Genomic DNA, 20,452 nt, shown 5'->3' on the forward strand with positions numbered 1-20,452 from the left:
ACCCGCTCCTTCCCAGGCAGTCAGAGCCAGCAGCTAGTCTCATGAGCATGAATCAAAAACACAATACACGCTGTAGAAAACAAAAAAGGAAATCTGACATGTGGTGAAGGAATAACATTGTGTGTTAAACTTACACTGGCAGGACCATGAGCTCCAAGTAGTTTTCTATTACTCCTCAGCTACGGTCGGCAGGTTTGTTTGATTTTTCCCATCAGGATCCTGCAGTTAAGTTCTTTTTACTAGGGGGGCAGGGAGCGTGGTGCTGGGAAAGGGACTGAGAAGCAAGAATCTGTCAAACAGTTGTTTTATTTCCTACAGTGCTGGCTGACTGACCAAAATCCTCTTAAAAAAAATCAAATTCAGGGAAAAAACCCGAACATGTCAAGGCTTTTGGAACAAATGGCACAATACGTTTTTTCCTGTAGCTATAGGCATGTATTTCTTTCTATTCTTTATTTATTTAAACCCCTGTAATACAGCATTTCTCCCAATGGACTGCAAAAGGTTCAAAGGGTTTGAAAGCACCGATAAATCACAACCATATAAATGTCCTGTAGTGAAGTTTGATTCTTATTTACCCGGGGTCTTTGGGCCAGTACTCAGTCTGTGTTGCAGGAGGCAGATTTACTTCTCCCATGATGCCCTCAATTCACAGAGTGCTCATCTTGCAAGCTGCACCACGCCAGGCCTCTACTGCTAAAATGGAGCCCGCATTTCTAGTCACCGGATTTTATCCTTTGCTTTATCATCCTCTCCCTCCTCTTTCCAGATGCTGATCTGAACTAACTTGTGGTTAGAAATATCTTGGGAAGCGAGTGGCTCAGATTCAAAGAGAATGTTTGTCAGTCACTGCCATATTCACAGGGAATGTCCAGATCCAAAGGGCTTTCCCTTTAAGTCACCTCAAGTTATGACGACTCCCTCTTTAAGGTAGCTCTTAGAACCCTGGAATAATGTATAGTGCCATAGGGTAGGCAAATATGTATGCACCCCACACACACAGGTATGTGCATCACAGAAAGGGAGGGAAAGAGAACTTTTATGAACAGGAGGGAGGGTACTTTTTAACCTATTTTTAGACTCGGTGGATGGGCAATTGTGTACCTAATTTGCATACACAATTCAGTTCAGCAGGCACAAAGGTAATTATAAATTAATTTAATTTGAGTGCATATCCATGGAAAGTGTGAGCTATTCATCCAGCTCCAACTCAAAATAAAACAAATCAAAATACATCACCACTAATAGATGAATCTTAGAACTCCGACGTTTGGCCCAGATAAGCATCTGAAGTGACAGCCGTTTCTCCAAACCTTTCTCCAGTGATTTTCCTCATTGGCATCCACAACCTCATTTATTGTCTTTTTGACCAACATTGGGGTGAGCAAGTTTCATTCACGGGAATATTCAAGCAAAGCAAATAAATAATGGCAACTCTTGTATAATTGCATTGAATGTTTGTATGGATAGTGTTCTTATGGTCATTATGAAGCCCTTTTAATCAGTCATCCTGTAGATTCATCATGCAAATTTATTACACACATTCACAGGTAAATTCTGAACAGATAAGAGATACCATGTTTTATAAAAATTTACATCATCCAATCAGGGAACAGAGACAATAACTAGTGACTTAGGGGGAATCAGTCATATGGCACAAAAAGTAACTATCCACATGCAGTGATGATGGCCATGTAAATAACTGAACAGAAGGCTAGATTAACAGTGACTAATAAGAGCAATCAATTTGTGAGCAATCCCCAAATTAAAATTTATTCACATAAATGGTACAAACTTTCACAAATTAAACATGTGGAAAATGTCTCATCACTGGGAAATTCATAAATATAATGGTATAAATCTGTCAGATTGATTGCAATGAACAACTCAATTGCTGGCTACAGTGGGACCATGATATGCCCTAAATACATACTGCTTCAAATGCATCGTTAAGATGTGCAGAAAATCACCTTCTCAGACACCAGTGGCTTTGACCCCTTGAGGAATCCCCACAGCTCTTAAGATATCCCATTATTGACAATAATTGGACTAAGTCTAGAATGGAAATTCTGGCAAAACCCCAAGAGCAGACTTGAACAGGGTAACTGCACGCCAGAAAGCAGTTTGCTTACAAAACTGGCAGGTTTGTAACAAACAATAACTCTTTTAAAGAGATGAGCCCAGTGTACAGTAATAAGCTAGTTCAGAGGCTCATGGAGCGATGGACCTGTGGACCATGCACTATCAGAGGGCACTACTAGTATATCCTTCCAGGAAGGTCTAGATGGCTCAGTGCTTGGTAATGGGCTTTTACACAGCCAGCCCGATTGTTCAAAGCCAGCCCAAGTTGGCAGCAACCAAAAATCATCTCGTGGCTGTCAGACTATCATCTCACTTCATACAGTCAAACTCCTATGGACATAACTCAGTATCACAAAAACTACCAACAGGTTTAACTGGCAACATCAGAGGCCAAAAATGAAATGGACTTGGAGAATGAATTACTGTGTGTCCCTAGAAGTCAGATGTGAAGCAGTGTGGGGAAACTTGTGCTTCTGCTGTACCTGTTATGTGGATAAATAGGTCTCCAGGACTGTCTGACCCCTTTTACTCGCAATAAATGCACTTTTATATGCCATTCTTGCAGAACATTATTGTTAAGTGGAACTAGAGCTACTTAATTTCAGCAATTAGAATCCAGCCTTGTACCCATCCCTGGTTCTGATCCTACCCACAGGGAATCTGCCAAGTTCATGGGAGCAGCCACTGACTCCAAGGTTGGTAGTGCAATTTAGAGGAAAGAGCATAGATCTGGGAGTCAGAAGCATCTGAGTTTTAATTCTGGTGCCGCCCCTGATTTACTGTGATCTCCAGCAAGGGACTTGAACTCTGTGCCTCTGTTTCCCCATATATAGAATGGGGGAGAATACCTCACTCAGAGGGATGGTGGGAGGCTCAGTCCAGTAATGTTTGTTTTATAACACTGTGCAAGTGCCAGGTGTTGGCACATGGTCTCCTCAATAATTCCTACCAGCCCCGGTCTCCCAAATCTAGTCTTATTTTGATCATCAAATCTTCTGAGCAGGAAATGTGCCTTGTCTGTTTGTAAAGCCCCAAGTAATTTACAATGCAACATAAATACTTTATAATCACTCAGACTTGCAAAAATTCCATTCATCTGGGATAAATCACTTTATGTCAAGCAAGTAAAACATTATTAGTAGTTTTTTATTAATATCATCATCATCAGCTCCAGCAGAGAATGGACATGTAGATGATGTCTGGGATAGCAAATGTTCATTTAAAAAAACAAAACAAAAAAAAAAACTTGCAAGACTAATATCCGAGAACTTGAAGGAAGCAATCACAGTGTTTAACACTCTGAAAAAGGAAACTTCCTCTCAGTAGTAACAATGGAAAATTTCAGATCATTGAAGCATGTGGCTCAATCTTTTTAACAGACAAAGAGGCAGTGGAATGCTTGCCTTGTTGTGGCCTACTTTAGGCTTACTGTCAGTTTGGACTTAGTATAATAATTACAATGGTGTTTGTGTTGTGTGCAACATATGATGTGCTCGTTAAAAAAAAAATGAACAAGAGCTCATTCCCCAATCAATGGAAGCAAAAATCCATCTTTAACATAATGGACAGATATAATCATCATGCACTCTGTTAGGCATACTGAGTGATTGATACAAGGGGGGGATGTGTGAAATTATGATGATCTGTAAAGATGTGGCTGAAACAGAGAGAGGGAGAGAATCATTTTTAATATGATTAATATTACAAGAGAGAGGGGAGAAAAGAAAGAGATGGGATTTGGTCCCTTTTAACACTCTACTCCCATGCAGGGCTGCTTAGCAGGAAAGCCTTCCAGCTGAGGGCTATGAAACAGTTATCACTGCTAGGTGATTAAGTTACTAATTCTTCAGGGAGAAGACATTTAGAGGCCCATATTAAAGGAGAGCAAGGCAAAATTACATTCCATTTCAATTTGGTTTAGCAATTCTAGTGATTTAGTTAAATGAAAAGCAATTGTTCCAATTAATAGTATTGAATGTTATTCATCAAAAGTGTCAAAACAGCTGTGTTGGTGCATTAGTAACCTAGTCTCTTGTCAGAGATATGGATAATTCCCCAGGATTGAACTGGGGAAAACGGCACAGCATCCAGGAGCCTTCAGAGGAACTAAAAGATGTGGGGGGAGGGGGTGTAAAATAATCACTGACTCATCATGGTTCTGCTAGGCTCTGTATTTCAGCCTATGTATCATTTTATCTCCTGTAGGGACAGCTGTCTGAACCGGAGCCAAAGGGGGCAGGGGACATTCCTGAACAAGTGAACCTACCTGCCATCATCTCCAGGTCCATCATGGGGATACTGGGCAAAACATGCTTCCCCCAGGTGAGCCCAGCACTCTTAAGCGGAGCGGGGGGGGGGGGTGGCCACATCCTCTTCTTCGTCCCACACATCAGGAAGTGTAGCACCATCATCAGTGCTAGTTTTGCCGAGAGGGAGCACAACGAGGAGGAATAGGACTAGCCTCTGCTAGCATTTAGCAACTGTTTGGATCCATACACGTGATCTATGGCGGCCACTGTCTCATGGAACCCATCCATCAAAACAGCGATTAAGGATCTAAGAGGAAAAGTTTGGATGTAACCCCTGAATACAATGGGGTAATAAAATACAATGGTGTTGCTAGCCTGGGAATATGACACTCTGGCACGAGATGGGCCCTTCTATTTCGGGATAAACAGAGCCCAGTCTGAACATGGCCGAGGGCATCCTGGAGCTCATTAATCTGTTTGGGAATGACAGAGACAGGATAACAGGTCTGATAAGGGTTTCCTCCAGCCTTTTCCTCATACAGCACAGGCCCCTCCAGCCGCTTCAGTTATCTCCACTCAATAAGGCTTTATACACTTCCTCCCAGGACCCATAATTACCGTCTCAGTGCAGGCGATACCATCATCTTCCTTTCCTTTCAAATTTCCACAGCATTTTTATGAGAGATTAGAGAGCCTTGTCTCTTTTGGACTCCACTGTTTGTTTTCTCCCTGAACCAGTCAAAGAAGAAAAATACATACAATGTACCTGAGTTGAAGGACAGGGGAAAATGATCCCCAGTGCCCAGAAGGTTCAGCAGAGGAGAAGTGCATCTCATGGACATATGAGGCTACCAGAGTGGCCTGTCATTGCTAGGTGAGCTGGTCTCATGCTACAGTGTAACTGGGAGTGGCCTACACAATTCTCCAGGTTGTGCCACCTGCCAGTGGCCCCAAGCTACTGAACAGCCCCAGCCATGCTCCATATACGGGCAGAATAAATGTGGGGGGAAAGGGAGGGAGAAGTCTATGCTGCTCTACCTGAAGGATCCTGATACTAGGATGATAGTCCCATGGTCAGCTGTGCCAGCTTAAAGGCAGCAGTTAGGCACAAAGTGGCTACACCACATAGATTTTAAAGACAGATTAGACAATCACAACAGTCCTATCTGACCTCCTGCATAACAAGCCATAGAGCTTCCCTGAATGTATTCCTATTTAAAATAGAGCAGATCTTTTAGAAAAGCCATCCAATTTTGATTGAAAAGTTTCCCATGATAGAGAGACTCCTTGTCAGGGTTCCTTCCCTACACTGAACTCTGGGGTACAGATGTGGGGACCCAGATGCAAGACCCCCTAAGCTTATTTTTACCAACTTAGGTTAAAAACTTTCCCAAGGCACAAATTCAACTTTGTCCTTGAACAGTATGCTGCCACTACCAAGTGATTTAGACAAAGAATCAGGGAAAGGACCATTTGGGAGTTCCTGTTCCCCCAAAATATCCCCCCAAGCCTTTACACCCCCTTTCCTAGGGAGGCTTGAGAATAATATCCTAACCAATTGGTTACAAAGTGAACACATGTCCAAATCCCTGGATCTTTGGACACTGAAAAAAAATAATCAGTTCTTAAAAGAAGAATTTTATTTAAAAACAAGAAATAAAAGGTAAAAATCCCCTCTGTAAAATCAGGTTGGAAGAGAACTTAACAGGGTAACAAAAGATGCACAAAACACAGAGGAACCCCCTCTAGCCTTAGTTTCAAAGTTACAACAAAACAGGGATAAACCTTCCTCCAGCAAAGGGAAAATTCACAAGTTGAGAAAACAAAGATAAATTAATACGCCTTGTTTGGCTGTACTTACAATTTCTGTAATATGAGAGACTGGTTCAGAATAGTTTGGAGGACATGGATTGATGTCCAGTCCCTCTTAGCCCCAAGAGCGAACGAACGAACACAGAAACAAAGAACCTAAAACAAAGCCTCCCCCGCCTGGGATTTGAAAGTATCTTTTGTCCCCATTGGTTCCTTTGGTCAGGTGCCAACCAGGTTATTTGAGCTTCTTAACTCTTTACAGGTCAGGAGCAATTTTAGGCTACCCTTATGGTTATGACACTCCTCCACAGGCCTTGATAAATTGTTCCAAAGATTAAAGATTCTCTGTTAAGAATCTGTGCCTTATGAAGGGATCTGGAGCAGACATCTGACCACTGACTTGCAACATTACACATCTTTCTCGGAGGATTGCCACAAGGGGATCGAATCATAACATATGTACAGAGGGATTGTTTGTGCAATACCAGTTGCAAGCCCATCTTGAAGTCTACAAGACAGGCTCAGTGTTCTACAGACCTTCCCCCTTCTCTGCAAGCCCAGCTGGTAGGGCAGCTGCGGAGCCCCAGCTTTGTTGCACATGACAAGGCAGCACCCCAGTGTGATGGGACCACAGTACCTGCTGGTGCAGGGTCATGATCTATTGAGACTCATATGCTCTCTGTGCTCCTTACCAATTGCCCCTCCCCTTTTTCTGTCTTCCCTTCTCAGTTCTATTCCCTTCTTTCCCTCCCCTTTTCCCCAACCCACTCCTTTGTTCCCATTTATTTTCACCTTCCTGCTGCTATTCCCCCGGCAACATTCCTCTCCCCATAATAAAAGAGATAAATGAAAGCTTTTTAAAACATTGAACTAATAAGGTGCCTTAGCAGAAATTGCCTCTAGGGGACAAAAAGTCTCCCACACATACCAGGGCTGAAAGGGGAGCATACCCATGGCTTCACTCCTCTGGGAAGCACCATACATCTGCTCCAAGGCCAAACACCATTGCCAGTCAGTATGGAGAGTGCTGGGGCTGTGGTCCCATCTCATTCCCCTTCCCCACTCAGTCCTTTTGGGGCGGCTTGTACCCTGGTAGTCGCTAGCAGAGAGCGGTCCTTGTGTTTGAGTGTGTAGGGTCAGAGGCCTACAAGAGAAAGTTGCACTAATTTAACTTGTGTGATTTAAATCAGTACAAACTCCTGTGTAGATGCTTATTTTGCAATGAGCTTAAGCTAAATCAAAATGAGCCTTGTTTAAACTAAAATAAGAGTATTGAAACAGCCTTTGGCACTGGTTTGGCTAAAGCACGTTATCTTAAGTTAAACCGATGTAGCTTTCTTGTTTAGACAAGAGATTGGGGAGGGTAAGTGTAGCATAATGGTGGGGTAAATAGTCCTGAGAAGGGGGGGGGGGATTTTTCATATTTAAAAAAAAAAAGTCCATTTTTCAGTGCCCTGAAATTATTTGTGAATTTGGGACAAATTTGACAAATAGATTCATCTGAGGGAGGGCGGGGGAATATTTTAGTTTTAGTTTTTTTTCATTTGAAAAAAAAAAAAATGGGGGAAAAAGGTTTGTTTGAATCGAACCAGATCTTTTCTCCCAGATTTTTGTGTTCTGTATCATAACAGAAAAATCCACTAGTTGCTTAGCTGTAATGGTAACATGCTTTCCCAGCTTTATACACCATAAAATTAATAATAATAATAATAATAATAATAATAATAATAATGAAACATCATCTCTAGGTAATAGCAGATCCCAGCTCTTTATTGAGACCATTCAGAGCCTTGGCTCAGAATCATGTCACGGTATCATCTAGCATAATTCTAGAAAACACTCATGTGTATAAAGGATATTCACTCAGACTTTCACTGTGTTTTACCAGACTCTGGACGTTTTGTTATTTTGCTAAAAAAAAAAAAAAAAAAAAAAAAAAAGCTGCTGAAAACTCTCAATATTTGGTCCACTCCCAGCCATATCAGATAACAAAAAAACACTATCTACCTATAGTTTCAATTTAGCCCACCTGGCATGCAGAAAGTGTGGGCTATAAAAAGAACAGCTAGACAGAACAGAAATGTATTCTTCTGGACTAGATTTTTTACTTAAAAACAAGAGTCTCATCAAAACCTCTTAAAAAAAATCACAGCCCAGAGTCTTTGGTTAGTAACTCCTATTTTTCACATTATAACAATATACGTCTCTTATAAGGAAGGCACTGCAATTGTTAGTGCCTGCAGGACATGAAGGGTTACTGATGATAAAGCTGAGCATTTAATATGCATGAGTGATATTAAGTGGGCCTGTCTATTTTAGTTTGGATGACTCTATACAACATTTGTGTTGTGAGTCACATTTCATATAACACTTAAAGAGCATCATTATGTTAAGACCTGCTTTACAAAAGTAAGCTCAATACATATTGCCCCGATTTTACAAATAGGGAAATTGAGGCACAGATGTTAAGTGTCATACAGCAGTTCCATTGCAGAATCAGGAACAGGAAATTCAAATCTCTTGACGCCTACTACAGAACTCTATGCTCTGCACCACACTCCCTGACAAAGGTAAAATGCTGCATCAACAATACCAGCAAAATACCAACTTCCTACATTAAAATGAAATTTTAAGCATAATACATCAGCTCCTTCTCTATGCACCAATATAAGTAATAGTCTTAATATCAGAGGTCTCTAAATTCCAGGTTTTCAGTGCATATGGCAGCAAGTGAACAGACTCCAAAGAACTTTAACTTATCAGTTATACTGGAAAATGCTATGCTGAAGGACCACTTGTCAGCAATATAGACTGGGCCCAGCTACTCTTACAAACAGGAATTGCTTCTTTACTATGTTTTGGGCAACTGGAAATGCCTCTATGTAATTATTTGCAATTGTACAAGTTAGACATGCTGTAAATACTGCTAGTCAGCAAATGGGATTCCCTTTGCCCTGTGGAAAAATTTGACTTTTTAATAAAAAAGTTAAAATAAAAATGGAATAGTTTGACTTGGAAACACCACTGCAGTGCACCCTATTCCCATTACCCTCCATAGGCTGGGATCCCTGATAGTACTGTGTGTCCCATGATGCACTACGGCTTCCATCTTTGAGGGGAAGAGGTGCATTGTGTGAGTGTCATGCCACAATCCATCATGGAACAGGAACTCCATCTGGGGACCCTAGCCCACTGAGGGGAATGGAGACATGAGCTAATTGAACTACATCTCCCAGGAAGCATCATGGTGGCATATCCAAGTCAACGTGTTTCAGTGTTTGGATGAAAACTGAACAGGTTTTGCTTTATAGTTATTTGGTTTTGACAAAAATTAAAAGGTTTCTGCTTGTTGCAAAAGAAGAGAGAGAGAAAAATATGGTTTGCCGAGTCAAAAGAGACCATAGTTGTCCATCCAAAAAACAGTTAGATGGAAAATTTTCTACCAACCCTAATTGCAAGAAGAGTTGGTAAAAAACACTGTGCAATTATTTAGATGAATTCGCAAAGATATTCTGCTAGCTCCCTTATGAACTCTGCAAGAACTCAAGAAAAAAAGATGCAGTAATCTATTAGAACTAAAATAATTATATTATAACCACCACAGAATAATGTTTCCAAGTGTGCATTTGTTAAATACAGGGCACACAGCCTGAGAATACTAATTAAAAAATAAAAATGAACATTCAACTACAGATTTTACTTCAGCTTGGAAAGATAGAAGCCGCAGTATTGCAATTGCAGATCTTTGTATTTAAAGCACAAAACTATTATTCTCCTAAAAGATTATGGGCTTGTGTACACAAGGAAATTGATCAGCACGGCTACAACAAGTAATAATTAGACTATAGCTATGCTAGCATAACTCTGGCATGTGAGCACTATTCCAGAATAAAAGTGACTTTATTCTAGAATAATTACTGTGCTTTGGAAGTGGAGTAACTATTCCAGAATAAAGTTACTGTTATTCCATAATTGAGTGTCCACACAGAATTATTCTAGAAAAGCTATAGCAGAATAATTTATTCCTCTATAGCTATGCTAGTCAGTTTCCCTGTGTAGACAAGCAAATCCATTTAAATTGCTGTTATTATAGATTGTTACAATTAAACCTCTTCCATGCCAAGTGATATACAAAACTTTGTCCAAAGAATGAATTTCCCCAGTCCAGTGTACCTTGTTGGCACATCTTGAAATTACATCCAAATGAGTGGGAATTGTTCTGTTTGAACTTGCTGAAGGAGATGTGCTTGGCAGTAAAAGGGTTAAATAGGGCAATGCAAAACTGTATGTGTTACATTATAGTGATGCTATTTTATTATAAATAATGCTGGAGGATGCATTATTTATGTTTAATATTGGGCTTGCTTATAAAGTAAGTTTCTCTTTCTCCAGTTTTAGAGAATCATGCCTCCAATAGTAATATGAAGTAAGGATCAGGCAGAGGTGCTTAGTCAAGAGCATTTGGAAGGAGTCACCCACACACATGTAAGTGTTGGGAAAATTCAGGGATGTTGGAACAGGAAACAATGAAAACATTTTGAGTCATCTGCTCTTTGTATCCCATGTCCTAAGGTTTAATAACTAGGGAGAGAGGAGAATCTCAAAGGGTTAGGAACTCAGCTTTAGTTCATTTAAGGATTTTAAAAAAGTTTGGATGTTTATCTGAACCTCATCCAAAAGTATGTGACCCTTTTACAGCTGCAAATACCTTCTGATGAGATTTTTTTTTTTTTTGGCACTTCCACTTCTCATCACAGCTTTAAACCAAAATTTGAAACAAGTCTCTGAACCATAAAAAGTGTTCAAGTTGGTTCTTTGAAATGGATCAGGGCTAGTGCCTTGCAGAGAATTTAATCCTTTAAGAAGGTTATTTTTATTCCTATATCAAGGACACATTTGAGAGAACTTTGATAGTCTATAAACGTTTTGGTATATACAACACTCCCTGTCCACATTGTGGTTAAACCAGATTAGCAACCATGGTGAAATAGTTTGCTGACAGCATGGTTCTAGAACATGATCATAACAGTTCTTAAGAAAGAAATCGCTCTCCACAGTGATCCGGGAAACAGCGTTGTAACAGTGTTCTGTCCCATCTAGTGGCACTGAGACCACTTGAGAGAGGAAGAGAGAGAGATTAATGAGTCTGCTCTACAGCCTATGGGACACTTGTAACATTGACAGACCCTAGTTGTCGTCAGGCAGGATCGAACCTGGGACCTCTGGAGCTATATGCATGGGCTTAAAGCTGTATAGCTCTTAGCTAAGGCTGCAGAGAGCACGCACACGCATGCATGCACACACCCTAGAGTAAGTACTGGAGGGCATCCTCTTTGAAAGACAGGAGCCCCCAAGCTACTGAAGGGATAGTGTCAGTTACTGGGATTCCTAGGGAGTAGGGGGCCCTATACCACTGCCACTCCAAGTGAAGGTGAGGGGGAGCCACAATAATGAAGCAAAACACAGGTGTCCCCATTTTTTGTGCACAGGGCAAAGGTTGCCGGAATCTAGTGCTGCCTAAGGAGCTTCTACAACCGAAAGATATGGGTTTCACAGAACTTCCACCATCTGGAATTGAAATACCAGGAAGCCAATTATGGAGAGCTAAGTCTTTAAAAAGAAAAACACTTGTTAAAAACCTGGTATAATGGTCCACATCACTGAGGTCGTGTTTAAGGACTCAGCAAAATGGAGTAAAAACAGTAAAAACCTGAACATCTGGCCCAAACACCAGCCCTTCTCATACCCCTAACAAACACCGTTAGCAAGTTCAACCACAGTTTGGATATGTCCTTTAAAAAAAAAAAAAAAAAGTCCCGTTCTTTTAAGTGCGCTCCCTGTGGTTTTCTATTACTGAATCTCAGCACTGGCTGGTGGCAGCCTTATTGTGGCTGTTTTTCTTCCTAGGTGCAGTTTAATCAGCAACGCCCAACTGAGATGCAATACACAGAATAGCAGCATCTGACTTCTGGTAGATGTTTGGTTTGCTAATTACCAAGTATCATTTATAGAGTCTCCAACCAGAAGTCATTTGCTATCTGATAAAAAACCCCTTTGCAAGGGATTTTCAGAAGGAATGAGATGGAGAATCTTAATTGTTAATAAAACTGGAAGGCACTTTTGTATAGGACTGAACTGCAAGTAGCTAATCAAGTTCAAATATATGTAAAGGCTGCAGATCAACAAAAAGGAGGGGGGAAGAGATTTTTCTCCAGGATAGAAAGTTTGTGAAATTGCTCGTTGTGGATGCCTCCTATGGTCTAATTTCATTGGTAGTAAAAGTGAGAGGCTCCGGCACCAATAGCATTAATGAGAAGGCAGCTGTACACCTTAAGAAGGAGCCTCAGTGCCACCCATTTATCATTTAACACTCATTCCAGTTCTCTTGCACAGAGTTTATACTCTCCTCAGTTTTGGTTTACCTAAGTAAATCATTTAAGGAGAGAATGTTGTTGGTATAAATGTCCACTTTAATGACTCAATCTCAGGATCCTAATGGCACCTACTCATGCAGATAGTAACAACAGCCCATAGTTAGAGTTCTCAATTCTCAAGATACTATGGTGTGTCTTAAAAGCCCCAGCTCCCAGATGCAGGCAGGTAAGTGAGAATCGCAGGTGTCATGTTAAAAATTTCTTAGTTTGCCAAATTGTAGAGAAAAGAAACACGTGGCCCAAGTGTACCCTACACACTCAAAAACCAGGAAACAGATGAAAGGTTTTATTACTTCCATAATTTTAAGCACATCTCATGATTCTCTGGGGCTTTACTCATGATTGCCAATAAGGTTAGTGCTTTCTTCCATCTGTAGCTTTCCGGGGGACTGACTTTCTCAGAGATATGGCCCTTACTAGTCATTCAGCTTTTCTCATCTGCAGACTGGGTTACTATAATGCACTCTACTTGGAACCATCCTTGAAGATGGTAAGCTCCAGCTGGTGTAGGACACAGAACTGAACTTTGAGTGGGGCTGGCCATAATGCACTCAGAACACTCATTCTTGCCACTGGCTACCTGTTCTGTACCAGAAGAAATCTGAAGTGTTTAGTCCCAAGAGGTACACAAATGAAAGAACTTCCTCTTTCTCATGTTCCACTGCAACAGTGAGCTATACAAGTGCTGAGGCCCGTGTGTTTGAGGTAAGCAGCAGGAAATTCTCAGCACAGGGAGAATTCTCAGCACTGCCTCTAGAATCTGCTTCCTCTAGCTACCCATCAAGGTCCAATTTTGACAAATTTCAGGTCATAGTGCAAACCTTGTTAAAGTCGAAGTATGTCTGATATTTTCTCATGTTTGTTTCTTGCAGTATAAAACAGAGGAAGCTTATATTAACAGATAGAATACTTGTTCCTGAAGCAGGTAAATGCTAAGAACAGCTGGGGAAAGTTCTCAGTTTTGATCAGTCTGTGGCAATTAGTCAAACTTGTGATCAAAAGAAAAAAAAAATCACAATCCCCCTCCTTTTTTGTTTTGATTCATCTGATCCATGGATCAAGTGAATCCCAAATCATTACTGCAACAAAAGTAATGCCAGAATGCAACAGAATAGAAATTTAAGATTCTGCAATTTTAAAAATTAACTAGTGATTTTGGATGCCCAAATTAAGGCATTGTGACATGGTAGGGCTTCTCCCCAGTTTAGCAAGTAATTACTGCCAGGCCCAGACTCTTGAGTAAGTTTACTTGTTCAAACATAAACCCATGTCAAACAAAACACAGTTCTTTAGCTCACCCTTTATCCCAGGATTCCTTGAACTCTGCTCCCAGGGGTCTCTATAATCCTGTTCCTTACTGCTTCCCAGTCCCAGCTAACTCCCCTTCCAGGACACCAGCCCCAGGACAGCCTCCTTGAGCACATACTAGTTTGTCCCAAGGACCCACTGCTGGAGTTAGCTCCACTCACCTGTGGCTCAGCCTAGCCCAATTACTCCTCATCTTCCTGTCCTCTGATAGGCCTTGATAGCCACACAGGTGTAGCCCTACTCTTTTTAATTAGCTCAGTTGGGCATACCTGCTCTGACACAGGGGCACTGGGCTTTGTCTATTCCCAGGGATCAGCTACCTGTGACAGGCACTGTAAAGGAGCCTCCTTTTCCAAAGTTGGATGGCTCTCCACTTGGAGAATCCAGCCCCTTTAAGATGTCTTAAGTTAGGTACCCAAAAGTGACTAGTCATTTTTGAAGATCTTGCTTATGGTTCCTAGGCACCTCTCTTTGGGGCACCTCTGAACTGGGAAGCTCCAGAGTGCAAGAAATCTGAGTCAACAGCACCTAGAGGGTTTTTATTTATTTATTTATTGACAAAAGAAACTAGGGAGATGCTGTTCTGACTATCACTTGATCCACATACCTCCTCTTATTTCAGTTCACACTTTCCCTGAAAGGTTAATTAGTTGCTGTGCTCTGTGAACAGACAGTTTAGTTGACGGTACACTTGTTTTTCTGCCCTGCTTTGGCATAATGCTGCTGTTCTTATTCCTTTTTGCATTGTTCCTACACAGGAAGGCAGGAAAGTATGTTTCCAGGCTCCCAATATATGCTTGTTTTCCCTTATTGTTGTTCACTCTGTTTACACAGTCGCTGTTTTTCTTCATCTTCTATGAAGAAATGTTGAGCTAATAGAAGGAGACAGATTTAAAGGAATGGAAAAATAAAGGGGAGGCAGAGTCTGACTGAGCAAAACACAGACTTCATTCTCAGCACTGTTTACTTGCAGAGTCAACCTCTACCCTGCAATGTTCAAATCAGTTATAAGTGCAGTCCATATAAATCTGGAATAGGACCAAATACCTCGTGTAAAAATAGGACAAAAACATTAGCAAGTGACCAAGTAGATTTGGCTCACATCATCAAATAACCTACTCCAAATACTAACTACCAAATTCTGCCACACTTGCTCCCACCTTGTCCAAAAATAACCCTGTTGGTTTCAACAGGACAACTCACAGAGTAAGGTATTACCTCTATGGGTGAGGACAAGCCTAATATGTGAACCTTTATATGTTGGGCAGTTCAGAGAAGGACCCAAAAATGCAAAGCTCTCCCTAAGCTATTGGAACAAAGTTACAAATTGAAACTACCCTCAGAATATGCAAGAGCAGCCATTTGGAAGTGCTAAATCACTCATACGTGCATGAAAACATTTATTGACATAAAAGCAAACAAGCCTGGTATGCACTCAGCTGTTTTTCATTCACAGTATTTATCTGTTTCAGAGTAGCAGCCGTGTTAGTCTGTATTCGCAAAAAGAAAAGCAGTACTTGTGGCACCTTAGAGACTAACAAATTTATTAGAGCATAAGCTGAGCTGTAGCTCACGGAAGCTTATGCTCTAATAAATTTGTTAGTCTCTAAGGTGCCACAAGTACTGCTTTTCTTTTTGAGTATTTGTGCGCACACACATGCGTTTGCGTGTGCAATTATTGGGGGGAGGGGTTATTTGCACAAACTGAGGCACTTACAAATTTTGTGGGTGTAGTTGCAGAGGCCTGTTTGAAATGTGGGTGCTTTAAGGCCTCAAATTTGGATTGAAAATCTACAGGCTCTCAAGATTCCTGTTTCCTTCTACTCCTAGGTCAGTAAGGAGACAGCACAAGAACAATCTCCCTTACAGAAAGAATGAGAAGTTGTATTTCTATCAGGAAGCACAAATAGTTCAGGTTTGCTTTGAGGTTTACGCAAAAGTTTCTATTTTCTTTGAACTGGTAAAACTCATCCCTACTGAACGCAGGAGTGCTTGGATTCCCACTGTAGCCAAAGCAATGGGTGACTATCGCCATTCCCAATGGCACTAAATCCATGATCTACCTTCTCAGTCAGTTTAGTTTAGTCCTCTAAGTTAGGAAACACCATCCCTTCCTGGAGGAATGGAAGTCCAAAACAAATTCTAGGCATTCACCCCATCTCCATCAGGGGCAGTGGCTTTCTTCTAAGGTTCTACACACACTTCATCACTTCTCCACTTTCTGCAAGGAGGAGTGGAGGGGACCTTCAAGCTCTTGCCCCCTCCAGGATCCCGAAACAGACTCCAACTTTCCCCTCCAAAGTTTTGCCTTTTCAGCTTCTCAGCTCTTGATGATTCTAACAGCCACTGCTGCAGCAGCATCTACCAGGGCTTCTCCTCTTCCACTCCCTAGAGAGGACCCACAAAAGGTCTTGCCTGGTTTCTCCATTGTAGGAAAGGGGGCTGCCTTTATACACCTCCTCTTTCCCAGTATTCCTTGTGGTCGCAACCACCAATCTGAGATTACATCAGTAATAGGCCTGTCCTAGATCTGGGCCTGTCCTTCAAGGACCAGCACATCCTGATACACATACAATTTCACCCCATCCCACCCAAAAGCATTGTCCCAGCATTAGACCAAGCCAGTTGGTCACCACAGTGATATTAGTTTCAGATCTGCTACTTTACAAAGCTGTCAAAACTCAGAATGTCATAAAAAATAACAGCTTCTCTCTTCCACCAGAACAGAGCAAGCATGAGTCCACTGGATATTTTGGGGACATCCAGAAAGACCCTGAAGCATCCTCTAAAAGTCTAAAAAAGAAAAGGAGTACTTGTGGCACCTTAGAGACTAACAAATTTATTAGAGCATAAGCTTTCGTGAGCTACAGCTCACTTCATCGGATGCATTTGGTGGAAAAAACAGAGGGGTGATTTATATACACACACAGAGAACATGAAACAATGGGTTTATCATACACACTGTAAGGAGAGTGCTCACTTAAGATAAGCCATCACCAGCAGCAGGGGGGGGAAAGGAGGAAAACCTTTCATGGTGACAAGCAAGGTAGTTTTTCCACCAAATGCATCCGATGAAGTGAGCTGTAGCTCACGAAAGCTTATACTCTAATAAATTTGTTAGTCTCTAAGGTGCCAGAAATACTGCTTTTCTTTAAGCAAGGTAGGCTAATTCCAGCAGTTAACAAGAATATCTGAAGAACAGTGGGGGGTGGGGTGGGGGGCGAGAAATAACATGGGGAAATAGTTTTACTTTGTGTAATGACTCATCCATTCCCAGTCTCTATTCAAGCCTAAGTTAATTGTATCCAGTTTGCAAATTAATTCCAATTCAGCAGTCTCTCGTTGGAGTCTGTTTTTGAAGCTTTTTTGTTGAAGGATAGCCACTCTTAGGTCTGTAATCGAGTGACCAGAGAGATTGAAGTGTTCTCCAACTGGTTTTTGAATGTTATAATTCTTGACGTCTGATTTGTGTCCATTCATTCTTTTACGTAGAAACTGTCCAGTTTGGCCAATGTACATCGCAGAGGGGCATTGCTGGCACATGATGACATATATCACATTGGTAGATGCGCAGGTGAACGAGCCTCTGATAGAGTGGCTGATGTGATTAGGCCCTATGATGGTATCCCCTGAATAGATATGTGGACAGAGTTGGCAACGGGCTTTGTTGCAAGGATAGGTTCCTGGGTTAGTGGTTCTGTTGTGTGGTGTGTGGTTGCTGGTGAGTATTTGCTTCAGATTGGGGGGCTGTCTGTAAGCAAGGACTGGCCTATCTCCCAAGATCTGTGAGAGTGATGGGTCGTCCTTCAGGATAGGTTGTAGATCCTTGAGGATGCGTTGGAGAGGTTTTAGTTGGGGGCTGAAGGTGATGGCTAGTGGCGTTCTGTTATTTTCTTTGTTGGGCCTGTCCTGTAGTAGGTGACTTCTGGGTACTCTTCTGGCTCTGTCAATCTGTTTCTTCACTTCAGCAGGTGGGTATTGTAGTTGTAGGAATGCATGATAGAGATCTTGTAGGTGTTTGTCTCTGTCTGAGAGGTTGGAGCAAATGCGGTTATATCGCAGAGCTTGGCTGTAGACAATGGATCGAGTGGTATGATCTGGATGAAAGCTAGAGGTATGTAGGTAGGAATAGCGGTCAGTAGGTTTCCGATATAGGGTGGTGTTTATGTGACCATCGCTTATTAGCACCGTAGTGTCCAGGAAGTGGATCTCTTGTGTGGACTGGTCCAGGCTGAGGTTGATGGTGGGATGGAAATTGTTGAAATCATGGTGGAATTCCTCAAGGGCTTCTTTTCCCTGGGTCCAGATGATGAAGATGTCATCAATTTAGCGCAAGTAGAGTAGGGGCATTAGGGGATGAGAGCTGAGGAAGCGTTGTTCTAAGTCAGCCATAAAAATGTTGGCATACTGTGGGGCCATGCGGGTACCCATCGCAGTGCCGCTGATTTGAAGGTATACATTGTCCCCAAATGTGAAATAGTTGTGGGTGAGGACAAAGTCACAAAGTTCAGCCACCAGGTTAGCCGTGACAGTATCGGGGATACTGTTCCTGACGGCTTGTAGTCCATCTTTGTGTGGAATGTTGGTGTAGAGGGCTTCTACATCCATAGTGACTAGAAGGTGTTTTTAGGAAGATCACCAATGGACTGTAGTTTCCTCAGGAACTCAGTGGTGTCTCGAAGATAGCTGGGAGTGCTGGTAACGAAGGGCCTGAGGAGGGAGTCTACATAGCCAGACAATCCTGCTGTCAGGGTGCCAATGCCTGAGATGATGGGGCGTCCAGGATTTCCAGGTTTGTGGATCTTGGGTAGCAGATAGAATACCCCAGGTCAGAGTTCTAGGGGTGTGTCTGTGCGGATTTGTTCTTGTGCTTTTTCAGGGAGTTTCTTGAGCAAATGCTGTAGTTTCTTTTGGTAACTCTCAGTGGGATCAGAGGGTAATGGCTTGTAGAAAGTGGTGTTGGAGAGCTGCCTAGTAGCCTCTTGTTCATACTCCGACCTATTCATGATGACGACAGCACCTCCTTTGTCAGCCTTTTTGATTATGATGTCAGAGTTGTTTCTGAGGCTGTGGATGGCACTATGTTCTGCATGGCTGAGGTTATGGGGTAAGCGATGCTGCTTTTCCAAAATTTCAGCTCGTGCACGTCGGCGGAAGCACTCTATGTAGAAATCCAGGCTGCTGTTTCGACCTTCAGGAGGAGTCCACCCAGAATCCTTCTTTTTGTAGTGTTGGTAGGAAGGTCTCTGTGGGTTAATATGTTGGTCAGAGGTGTGTTGGAAATATTCCTTGAGTCTGAGACATCGAAAATAGGATTCTAAGTCACCACAGAACTGTATCATGTTCGTGGGGGTGGAGGGGCAAAAGGAGAGGCCCCGAGATAGGACAGATTCTTCTGCTGGGCTAAGAGTATAGTTGGATAGATTTACAATATTGCTGGGTGGGTTACTAGTAACTCAACAGCCAGGAATGGACGGCACAGCAGGAAGCACAAAGAGAAAAACAGCTCTCAGAGCACATCGTAACAAGTTGTTAAATATCACCATTCAAAATGTAAAAGATTAATTTCCAAGTGCTACAGCAGGTCTCAGAACCCTATTAATTGAAATTAGAGGGAAATCTAATAAGGAATGACAGAGAGAAAGCTATCCTCTCCACTGCTCCCTGGGGAAGGTGAGCAGAGACTGAGAGATGACACTTTATCTCTTCTAATTCCCCCTGGTCCCATAATTGCAGCATTCATTCAGCAAATAATAATAATAAATATGGTCTGAAGTGACTCTGGCTATTTCAGCCTTGATAAATGGGTTGAAATAGTGGCAAACTCAGATACAGAGAGCATCTTTTCCATAAAATTTGATAGGGTATTAATAACATGAATGGAATACCATGTGGTCTTCTCTTTTTTTAATTCTCATATTCTCCCCCAGTCCATTTCCCAGCCCCTTCAGACAGACAGACTTCTCCCTCCAATAATGGCAAATTCAGACTATTCTGAATAGAGCTCTGTGTAAGCTCAAAAGTTTGTCTCTTTCACCAATAGAAGTTGGTCCAATAAAAGATATTACCTCACCCACCTTGTCTCTCTAATATCCTGGGACCAACATGGCTACAACAACACTGCACGCATAAATTCAGACTGTGTCAGCTTTCTGCTGAAAATGCATCTTTAGAGTTAGTCAAATACATTTGACAGGATTTTATTCTTGTATTGAACTGTCAACAGGGATCTTTCTGGTTGACGTAAATTCAGATACAGCCTGAGGGTCACAGGTCCAAATCAAGTACTACAGCACAGACTTCTCAACCCAACTCTGGCAGCACACCCCAGTCCTGACCAGGAATTTCTCTCTTCTTCCACATCTGAGTATAAACTGCCAAGGATACTAAGTAAATGCACTGGTCCCTTGCAATCCTGCGGACCAGGAAATGAGAAGTCTTTGCAATATTTGTTTGTGTCACCTGCTGTGTCCTAGAAAGATCCTCTGCATATCCCTGCCCACAATTTAAGGATAAAAACAGACTGTCTCTGATTAATCCACACCAAGTACATACATGTTAAAGATG

The 20,452-nt window shown here is 41.8% G+C and overlaps 1 long non-coding RNA gene across 1 annotated transcript; it reads right to left on the minus strand.

Annotated features, from left to right (window-relative positions):
- Nucleotides 1-1,141: 1,141 nt before the first annotated feature.
- Nucleotides 1,142-14,044, minus strand: LOC119842104. The gene is made up of 4 exons (XR_005288672.2): nt 13,876-14,044; nt 4,950-5,060; nt 4,349-4,638; nt 1,142-3,739 (listed from the first exon to the last, which is right to left on the minus strand). It is a non-coding gene; the product is annotated as an uncharacterized LOC119842104 (long non-coding RNA).
- Between the last annotated feature and the right edge of the window lie 6,408 nt (nt 14,045-20,452).

This window comes from Dermochelys coriacea, chromosome 13 (assembly GCF_009764565.3).
Source record: "Dermochelys coriacea isolate rDerCor1 chromosome 13, rDerCor1.pri.v4, whole genome shotgun sequence".
Lineage (NCBI taxonomy): Eukaryota > Metazoa > Chordata > Testudines > Dermochelyidae > Dermochelys > Dermochelys coriacea.